The sequence below is a fragment of the Ranitomeya imitator genome, chromosome 5, assembly GCF_032444005.1.
Source record: "Ranitomeya imitator isolate aRanImi1 chromosome 5, aRanImi1.pri, whole genome shotgun sequence".
Classification (NCBI taxonomy): Eukaryota; Metazoa; Chordata; class Amphibia; order Anura; family Dendrobatidae; genus Ranitomeya; species Ranitomeya imitator.
The window spans coordinates 493,764,511-493,775,585 of NC_091286.1; the positions used below are offsets into that span (position 1 = coordinate 493,764,511).

Consider the following 11,075-nt stretch of genomic DNA (forward strand, 5'->3'; position numbering starts at 1 on the left):
AAAACTGATAGAGACATACCCCAAGCGACTTGCAGCTGTAAGCGCAGCAAAAGGTGGCGCAACAAAGTATTACCGTATATACTCGAGTATAAGCCAAGATTTTTGGGGGCTGAAAGTCCCCCTCTCAGCTTATATTCGAGTCATACCCGGGGGTCGGCACGGGAGGGGGAGCGGGGGCTGTGTAATTATACTTACCTGCTCCCGGCGCGGTCCCTGCAGTCCCTGCTTCTTCCAGTGCTGCATCTTCTTCCTGTATTGAGCGGTCACATGGCACCGCTCATATACAGTAATGAATATGCGGCTCCACCCCCTATAGAGGTGGAGCCGCATATTCATTACTGTATATGAGTGGTGACGCTGCCCGCACAATACAGGAAGAAGATGCAGCGCCGGGGAAGAAGCAGGGACGCAGCGCCAGGACCAGGTACGTATATGGGGAGGGGGAGCGCTGCGCAATAGTCACCTGCTCCTCGGTCCGGGTGTCGCTCTGTATTCAGCAGTGACGCTCAGGTGAGAGGGCGCGGTGACGTAGTCAGTGCGCACCCTCTGCTGAGCGTCAGTGCCGAAGACGGAGCCGCACGGGGAGCAGGTGACAGTGCCGGGGTCCTGAGCGAAGAGAGGGGAGTATGTGATTTATTTTTTTTTATGGCAGCCACAGCATATGGGGCAAGTGACTGTGCAGAGCATCTTATGGGGCCATAACACTTGTGCAGCATTATAAGGGGCAAGTAGCTGTGCAGAGCATCTTATGGGGCCATACTTGTGCAGCATTATATGGGGCAAGTAGCTGTGCAGAGCATCTTATGGGGCCATACTTGTGCAGCATTATAAGGGGCAAGTGGCTGTGCGGAGCATCTGTATGGGGCCATAACGCTTGTGCAGCACTATATGGGGCAAGTGGCTGTACGGAACACTATAATGGGGCCATAACACTTGTGCAGCATTATATGGGGCAAGTAGCTGTGCGGAACATCTGTATGGGGCCATAACACTTGTGCAGCACTATATAGGGCAAGTGGCTGTGCAGAGAATCTTATGGGGCCATACTTGTGCAGCATTATAAGGGGCAGTGTCTGTACGGAGTATCTTATGGGGCCATAACACTTGTGCAGCACTATATGGGGCAAGTGGCTGTACGGAGCATCTTATGGGGCCATAACACTTGTGCAGCACTATAAGGGGCAAGTGGCTGTACGGAGCATCTTATGGGGCCATAACACTTGTGCAGCACTATAAGGGGCAGTGTCTGTACGGAGCATCTTATGGGGCACTTGTGCAGCACTATATGGGGCAAGAGACTGTACGGAGCATCTTAAGGGGCCATAACACTTGTGCAGCACTATAAGGGGCAAGTGGCTGTACGGAGCATCTTATGGGGCCATAACGCTTGTGCAGCATTATATTGGGCAAATATCTCTATGGAGCATCTTATGGGGCCCTTATTACCCTTTATGCAGCATTATATGGGACATATTTTAATATGGAGCATCTAATGGGGCCCATCAAACTTTATGGAGCATTATATGGGGCTCCTGATTCAATATGGATATTCAAAAACACTTAACCTTCTGATGTCTCAATTAATTTTACTTTTATTGGTATCTATTTTTACTTTTGAAATTTACCGGTAGCTGCTGCATTTTCCACCCTAGGCTTATACTCGAGTCATTAAGCTTTCCCAGTTTCTTGTGGCAAAATTAGGGGGGTTGGCTTATACTCGGGTCGGCTTATACTCGAGTATATACGGTAAGTTAAAGGGACCGAATAATATTGCACGCCCCACTTTTCAGTTTTTGATTTTCCACAAAAATTTAAAATAACCAATACATTTCGTTCAACTTCACAATTGTGTTCCACTTGTTGTTGAGTCTTCACCAAAAATTACATTTGGTATCTTTATGTTTAAAGCATGATATGTGGGAATAGGTTGAAAAGTTCCAGGGAAACGAATGCTTTCGCAAGGCACTGTATATTACACCGATAGCACTGTCTACGGATCTCTAGCCTCACCAATAGAGCTCCGTGACATCAAAGTAAAGTGTCCATTTGCAAAAGGCATGTAAAGGTGGGTTCACACATATCAAATTTCAAGGGGATTTTAGTGTCAAATCTGGTAGTAAAATCCTAATCCCATGAGTGAATGCAATGTAATTTGTACAACCTTGTTCACATAAATGGGAAATGTTCTGTGTCGATTTCCAGCTATTCCGCAAGAAGAAAAAACCTCAAAAGTGAAACTAGTGATAGGTCACTTATTTCAGACATAATTTTAATAGACTGAATAACAATGGGGCTACTCCCTGTGCAAACGGGCAGCAGACTTTCTACACACTCGAACACATCAACAATAAATGGGTTCCAGCAATCAGAGTACCGAATACCTAATTGCAAAACATTTCAGAGTTACAACTTTCCATGAAAACCTTTTAAATTATAGACCAACCTTTGTCGTTTAGTAGCTCTGTATCACTCAATTATCATACAGACTTGGTCCTATGCCTACAATGCTAATCCGGGCCTGACATGACCTCTTTAATAAAACAAATACCGGTACATGAAATATTATGATTAAAAGTTACATGTACCTAAAGTGTCATTAACAAACTTGGAGCCTAGAGAGTTTTCATTAGGGTGGAGCAGTTTGCACACACTTACTGGTGGAAAGTGTGCGGTCTCATAAGTATAGGGTGTAAGCTACGGATAAGACATGATTTTATGGTAATTAGGCTTAAAATTAAGCCACTGCATATTTGGCATGCCGCCTTTAATACAAAGAAATTTCTATATACAGTAGGCCTTTTACATGGGAAAAACGTGTCCAAACATCATTCTCGATGATTGTCCACTTTAAGGCCAGGTCATGTATTCCCTCATCTGCTAGAATCGGGATGATTATGGTAATCACATGATGACCAGACTCTGATCGGAGTTTGATCACAATGTCATCATAGTGTGACCTGATTCTTTTAGATGAGGAGAAGATGGCTAAAAAGATTTCTCCATGTTCTGCATTCCGTCACTCCGTGGAAATCAGACTGCACTCAAATGTCATCAGAGTGCAGTCAAATGTTGACTACGGACTTATTGACGTGCAAGGATGAGTGCTATCTGATAATCGTATCAAAATCTGGCATGCAGCGATTTTATTTTCTCCTTGGATTATCTTGGGAGGAAAAAAAACTCCAGCCGCGCACACCATGGCACCACGTGAGCAGACAATGAGCTCCCGCTTTAGTGCAATCTTCTCTTCCGGTGCAATATATTAGTCCCGGGAACTCCATTGACTAACGATGATGGGAATTATTCGGAGGCGCTATACTGGGTACTGGGCCTTTGTAATGGGCTGGAAAATAAGCAGCCAAAAAAAAACAGATGGCAGTGCACAGGGCTGCATGGAGAAAAGAGGCGAGTTGGGCACCTTGCCTTAGGGGCAACCTGCTGCAGCTTCACTTATCAGCAACTGCTGCTGCTACCTTAAACCATTTCCCCATGTTAGCACAATTTCCTCTTCAATTCAGGAGGGAGGTATGGGTACACCTCTGCCAGTGAGCCACATTGGGATTAAATGTGATGAATCAGGGTCTATGACTTCAGTCTAAGTGCTTTATTCAGATTTCTGGCAAACAAAAAATTTGAAAAGTCAAGAAAAGCTTAGTGTAACATGAATTAGTGCAAAAATGTTTTTGACTTTTGCTGCCTCCACACCAGTCCCAGCCAGGTCCGCCAAAGTGGGTAAAGCACGGGTGGAATGGAGAGTGGCGAGGCCAACTCAACAAATTCTTCAAAGGTTACGCCACAGCCAGATGATTACTCAAGTCCCTGCCTGGAGTAATATTTCTAGGGAGGTGTACACCATTGATGTGCCTATTTCAGTAAGTGGCGCGGGCTTCTTAATAAAATAGGTGCATCTTACCACCTCAGTACCATCAAGGCTGCCTTACAAATGTCTGTCTTACTAAATTGAACCCATAATTCTTTCCTCAACACAAACATTAAGATTCCATTTGTATAATATCCTATTAGAATAGTGCATGGATACGCCGGGGTTCCGCTCTGTTGTATTTATCTAATCACACATAGAGCCGTCTTATTTGCACTCGGCGGTATGTTGGCAGGCTGTAATATCATGTTTGTAGACATGTAATTTCCGTCATTTAGAATTGAGTAGCAAGAGCCAAGTGACTTTTCCCACTGATTGTATGTACATTCCTAGTAGACATATGATTTTCCAAGAACTCTGACATTTCACAGATTTTTTTCCTTAAAACATAGGATTAAGCCGATCGCAAAACACAGTGAGATTTTGATTGCTTTGGGGAACATTAGGTTCCTCTGGAACATAAAATAATGCTTATTATGATTATCTTGACTACATAGTAAAACCAACCCAAAAAGTGTAAAATTAGAATGTAGGTCATCATTTAGGCTTAGTTTCCTGAATGTATAAACATGGGAGACCTTATACATTGTATTTGTCCCTAGAAACCTTTATTGGTCATTAGTGATTTCGGGAGTGTAATCGTCCTTCTGACAATCACCAGTAGTGTGTCCATGTTGGGTAATAATTCATATTAACGTGCCTGCCCGACATATCGCCCATTGATCATACCTTGCTTTACTGATTGTTGCGTTGTTTCAACCATACTGGTCATAAATATTGGTTAAAAAAGCGTCATTGCTGTCAATTGTACCAAAATACTAAATGGTGCCCATCTGCACATACTATTGCATGTTCTCGGCGCTCCAATATTTCAGATGGATATAAACAAAGTCTTATTTCTATATACTTTTATCTTTTACATTTTATAAATTACAAAAAGGAAAATGGGCCAATGCAAAAGTTTGGGCACCCTGCATGGTTAATACGTAGTAGCACACCCTTTTGAAAGTATCAAAGCTTGTAAACCCTTTGTGTAGCTAGCCACAAGTCTTTCAATTCTTGTTTGATGGATTTTCATCCATTCATTTTTCCTTCCTTGTTCTGTGATATTCCTGGGTCTTCTTGCATGCACTGCTTTTTAGCGGTCTAGCCACAGATTTTCAATGATGTTCAGATCAGGGGAGTGTGAGGGCCATTGTAAAACCATTAGCTTGCGCCATTTGAGGTAGTCTATTGTGGATTTTGACATGTGATCATCATCCATTTGTAGAAGTCGTCCTCTTTCCAACTTCAGTTTTTTTTTTTATAGATGGTGTTATGTTTTCATAAAAAATTTGTTGAATTGTCATTGAATCCATTCTTCCCTCTACCTGTGAAATGCTCCCTGGGCTAATTGCTGCCACACAACCCCAAAGTATAATTGATCCACTCCCATGCTTAAAGGTTGGTGAGATGTTCATTTCTGAAAATTCTGTGCTCTATTTCTCCACACATACATGATCATTGTGGCCAAAGAGTTCTATTTTAATCTCATCAGTCCATAAGACTTGTTCTCAAAATGCATCAGGCTTGTTTAGATGTTCTTTTGCATCTTTCTGAAGGTCTTCTGCAGTCAAGAGGGGGTTCTGAATATGCCTCTCTAGCAATCCTCCACGGTTCCAGTTAACTGCCATTTCTTAATTACATTTCAAACTGAAGAAAGGGCAACTTGAAAACACTTTGCTATCTTCTCATAGCCTTCTCCTGCTTTTGGGCCTCTACTATTTTCAAAGCGTTCGGCAGCTGCTTAGAAGATTAATGGATGCTGTTTTTTGCCACAAGATTAGAGGAGGCTGGGTATTTATAAAGCTGTGAAATTTGCAACACCTGGCCTTTCCTAACAATGATAGGGAACAAGCCATAACCCTAAAGCCGGGTGCATACAATGCAGAAGTGGCAGCGCTTTGGACGCAGCGAATCTTCGCTCCGTCCAAAGTGCTGACATCTATTGAACGTAGGAGAAATTGACATGATGCGGTCTGGAGAGACGCGCCACATGTCTGTCTCCGTTGGCATCTCTGGACGCATAGTGGGCATGGGATTTTTTGAAATACCATCCACTATGCTGTAACATTTGGACAACGCGTGTTGGACGCTGCATAACTACAAAGCATCCAACCCACAGAATTTACTGATTGTGTGCACAGAACCTAATATGCTAATTAAGGTCTGAAGCCTTGGTCAAAGTTTTCTGATCACAGAAATGTCCAAGGGTGTAATTTAAAATATTACAATATATATATATATATTTTCCTAAATAAAGGAAATGTGCCCTCTAAATTTAGGCCTTTTAGAGATCATTTCATCTTCAACTAGCTTAACTGTTCACATAGTATAAGGCCTCATTCTCATTGAGAACAAAAAAAATGTCAAGTTACCAACAGAGTAAGGGTATGTGCACACGTTACGGTTTTTGATGCGTTTCCACAGCGTTTTTGGCTGCATAGATTCGCATCAAATCCACAGTGTTTCTGCACCCATTGACTTCCATTGTGTAAGGCACATCTGCAGGAAAACCGCAGATGTAAAAAAGATCTGCGGTTTTGCTGCGGATGAAATGCTGCAGATCGGGAGGACGGAGTGTGTGGCAGAGCTACAGTCATGGCCAAAAGTATTGACACCCCTGCAATTCTGTCAGATAATGCTCAGTTTCTTCCTGAAAATGATTGCAATCACAAATTCTTTGGTATTATTATCTTCATTTGTCTTAAATGAAAAAACACAAAAGAGAATGAAGCAAAAAGCAAAACGTTGATCATTTCACACAAAACTCCAAAAATGGGCCAGACAAAAGTATTGGCACCCTCGGCCTAATACTTGGTTGCACAACCTTTAGCCAAAATAACTGCGACCAACCTCTTCCGGTAACCATCAATGAGTTTCTTACAATGCTCTGCTGGAATTTTAGACCATTTTTCTTTGGCAAACTGCTCCAGGTCCCTGATATTTGAAGGGTGCCTTCTCCAAACTGCCATTTTTAGATCTCTCCACAGGTGTTCTATGGGATTCAGGTCTGGACTCATTGCTGGTCACCTTAGAAGTCTCCAGTGCTTTCTCTCAAACCATTTTCTAGTGCTTTTTGAAGTGTGTTTTGGGTCATTGTCCTGCTGGAAGACCCATGACCTCTGAGGGAGACCCAGATTTCTCACACTGGGCCCAACATTATGCTGCAAAATTTGTTGGTAGTCTTCAGACTTCATAATGTCATGCACACAGTCAAGCAGTCCAGTGCCAAAGGCAGCAAAGCAACCCCAAAACATCAGGGAACCTCCGCCATGTTTGAATGTAGGGACCGTGTTCTTTTCTTTGAATGCCTCTTTTTTTCTCCTGTAAACTCTATGTTGATGCCTTTACCCAAAAAGCTCTACTTTTGTCTCACCTGACCAGAGAACATTCTTCCAAAACGTTTTTGGCTTTTTCAGGTAAGTTTTGGCAAACTCCAGCCTGGCTTTTTTATGTCTCGGGGTAAGAAGTGGGGTCTTCCTGGGTCTCCTACCATACAGTCCCTTTTCATTCAGACGCCGACGGATAGTACGGGTTGACACTGCTGTACCCTCGGACGGCAGGGCAGCTTGAACTTGTTTGGATGTTAGTCTAGGTTCTTTATCCAACATCCGCACAATCTTGCGTTGAAATCTCTTGTCAATTTTTCTTTTCCATCCACATCTAGGGAGGTTAGCCACAGTGCCATGGGCTTTAAACTTCTTGATGACACTGCGCACGGTAGACACAGGAACATTCAGGTCTTTGGAGATGGACTTGTAGCCTTGAGATTGCTCATGCTTCCTCACAATTTGGTTTCTCAAGTCCTCAGACAGTTCTTTAGTCTTCTTTCTTTCTCCATGCTCAATGTGGTACACATAAGGACACAGGACAGAGGTTGAGTCAACTTTAATCCATGTCAACTGGCTGCAAGTGTGATTTAGTTATTGCCAACACCTGTTAGGTGCCACAGGTGGTAAGTTACAGGTGCTGTTAATTACACAAATTAGAGAAGCATCACATGATTTTTCGAACGGTGCCAATACTTTTGTCCACCCCCTTTTTTATATTTGGTGTGGAATCATATCCAATTTGGCTTTAGGACAATTCTTTTTGTGTTTTTTCATTTAAGACAAATTAAATGAAGATAATACCAAAGAATATGTGATTGCAATCATTTTTAGGAAGAAACTGAGTATTATCTGACAGAATTGCAGGGGTGTTAATACTTTTGGCCATGACTGTATGTGCGTGTATGTGTGTCGGTGTCTGTGTGTGGATCTCTGTGTGTGTGGGTCTGTGTAGGCATCCATTGTCTGATGGAATTACTGCCCCCATCTGGAAATGAATGCTCACAGTGACAGCATTGCCGATGATGGGAAAGTAGTCCCATCAGATAACGGCTGTGTTCAGTAGTAAAAAAAAAAAAAAAGAACATACAACATACAGTACATACACAACATACACCACATAACAGAGTACATACTTACCAAACACCTAGTCCCCTAGGCCCTCGATTCTCCTGTAATAAAAATAACAAACCAACCTATACAGGTAGTCCTCGACTTACGACGGTGATCCGTTCTAACGCGGCGGCGTAAACCGAATTTCGACGTAAGTCGGACCATACGTTTATACAGTACTGAACCATAACAACATTATCAATAAACATAGGTAGAGTCAAATATTGTGCAGTACAGTACGTTTAATAATGAAATACTGTACTGTAAGTACTGTAACAGTAATAAACAGTGTACTGTAATAAACAAAGATAACAATTCCAAAGAGAGAACAGGCTTATTGGGAGGAAGCTGCAGCACGTGCTGGAGATACTGGGGGAGGGGAGTCAAGAGGGGCAGGTGAGGTAGAGGGTACAGGATCTGTTGCAGGCCTCTCTACCTTCTTGAAGTACTGCTGCAGGTTAGTTTGGAAGGAGACCATCTTCTTCTCCTCCAAGACCTCCTTGTAACACCTAAGGGAATCCATGACTCCTCTGGCAACCCTAGTGTACCTTTCCATGTTGGGATCCTCAGCCTCAAACCTTGACAACCCTTCCTGTATCAGGGCAAAACCTCCTGCCAAGCCCTGCCTTGTAAATGTCTTAAGTTCTGGGGTTGGCATGTCTTCCTCTTCCTCTATCATTTGCTTTTCCAGTTGAATAAGGTCCTCAGCAGATAACTCCTCTCCATGAGATGCCAGTAGCTCTGTGACATCATCCTCCTCCACCTCCAGATTCATTGTCTTACTCATATCAACAACGTTATGACACTAGTCACTGACTCTTGGACCTCTGTGACATCATTTACAAACTGGGGACACAGTTTTTTCCACACACCATTCATACTGGTCTGCTTAACCTCATCCCAGGAATTAGCAATGTTATTCACAGCATCAAGGATGTTGTATGTTTACCAAAACTCCTTTAGAGTCAAGTCCTTATTCTTTTCAGTTGCTGCTAAAGCATTACCAATGACCCTTCGGAGGTAGTAGACCTTGAATGTAGCAATGGCTCCTTGGTCCATAGGCTGTATGAGGGCAGTGGTATTAGGTGGAAGGTAAACCACTTTTGACAGGGTTAAAGTCATCCAGATGGGCAGGGTGTCCAGGTGCATTGTCCAGAATTAGCAACATCTTAAAGGGGATATCCTTGGAGGTACAATACCGCTTCACGCCTGGCACAAAATGGTTTGTAAACCAGTCATCAAACACTGCAAGTGTCACCCACGCCTTCCTATTAGACTTCCAGATGACTGGTAGTTGACACTTTGAAATGCCCTTGAGTGCCCTTGGATTCTCAGCCTGATACACCAGCATGGGCTTCAGTTTGTAGTCGCCAGCAGCATTGCCCCCAAGAAGCAAAGTCAGTCTCTCTTTGCCGACTTTATGACCTGGTGCTGTCTTCTCCTCCTTGGCGATGTACGTACGGTTAGGCAAATGTTTCCAAAACAAGCCTGTCTCATCCACGTTGAACACTTGTTGAGCACAGTAACCACCCTCCTCAATTATCTCAGCCAATGCTTTAGGAAACTAAGTCGCTGCTTTCTCATCAGCACTAGCAGCTTCACCTTGCACTTTAATGTTATGGAAATTGGCACGATCCTTAAACCTCATAAACCAACCCCTACTCGCCACAAATTCTTCACTTTCACTTCCTTCCCCCTTTTCTCTTTTCAACACCTCAAACAGTCGCTTAGCCTTCGCCTGAATAACCATAAGGCTCACAGGTATACAGCGTTGATTTTGGTCTTCCAACCAAAGCACCAGTAATCTTTCCATCTCAATAATAAGACCACTACGCTGCTTTGTTATCACTGTCGCTTTCATAGGAGCAGATCCTTTCACATGTTCAAGGATACGATCTTTATCCTTGATAATTGTAGCGACAGTCGAACGACTAAGTCCTAATGACCTGCCAATTTCTGTTGGTGTTTCCCCCTTATCAGATCGCCTTATGATATCCACTTTCACCTCCATGGTGATGGCCTTCCTTTTCTTTGATGCACTGGTATCAGATGAGTCTTCCTTACGTTTGGGAGCCATAATGAAGGGTGTTATGGCGTGCAAGAGACTTGTTTTCCTCTGTAACAAGGTGCAGTGTACAGTACTGGACGCTATTGCTCCGCCCCTGCACGTAGTTCGACTTACGACGCAAAACCGCGTAAGTCGGAACGAGGCGTCGTATAAAGCGTCGTAAAGACAAAACGTCGTAACCCGAGACCGTCGTAAACCGAGGACTAACTGTACTTACCTTTCTGCCGTAGTCCAGTTAATAACGAGTGTCCCACGGCGATCTCCCGTGTAGGACAGTGACATTGGTGACTATAGATAGATCTATCTATAGATCTATCTATAGATCTATCTATAGATCTATGTGTGTGTGTGTCTGTGTAAACATTATTCTTCAATGGAGTATGTAAATGAAGAGGTTGGATAAGAAATTACATCACAATTCTTTTTGGTTGTTCAATAATAGATCTTTATTTAGCTTTCAAAAACACATACAAATCTGCATGGAAAAAAAAAAACAAAACATGAAAATCAACACCTGCGTTTTCTGCCAGGAAAGGAAGAATCTGCACAGAAAATTCCACAGCCAAATCTGCAACATGTGCACATGCCCTTACAACACAAAAACCTGATGGAGGTTTCTCAAGCATGTCCATTAGTCAGTGAA

The 11,075-nt window shown here is 43.0% G+C and overlaps 1 pseudogene; it reads right to left on the reverse strand.

The window, feature by feature from the left end:
• Positions 1-8,698: 8,698 nt before the first annotated feature.
• Positions 8,699-10,441, reverse strand: LOC138637819 (tigger transposable element-derived protein 1-like; annotated as a pseudogene).
• Between the last annotated feature and the right edge of the window lie 634 nt (positions 10,442-11,075).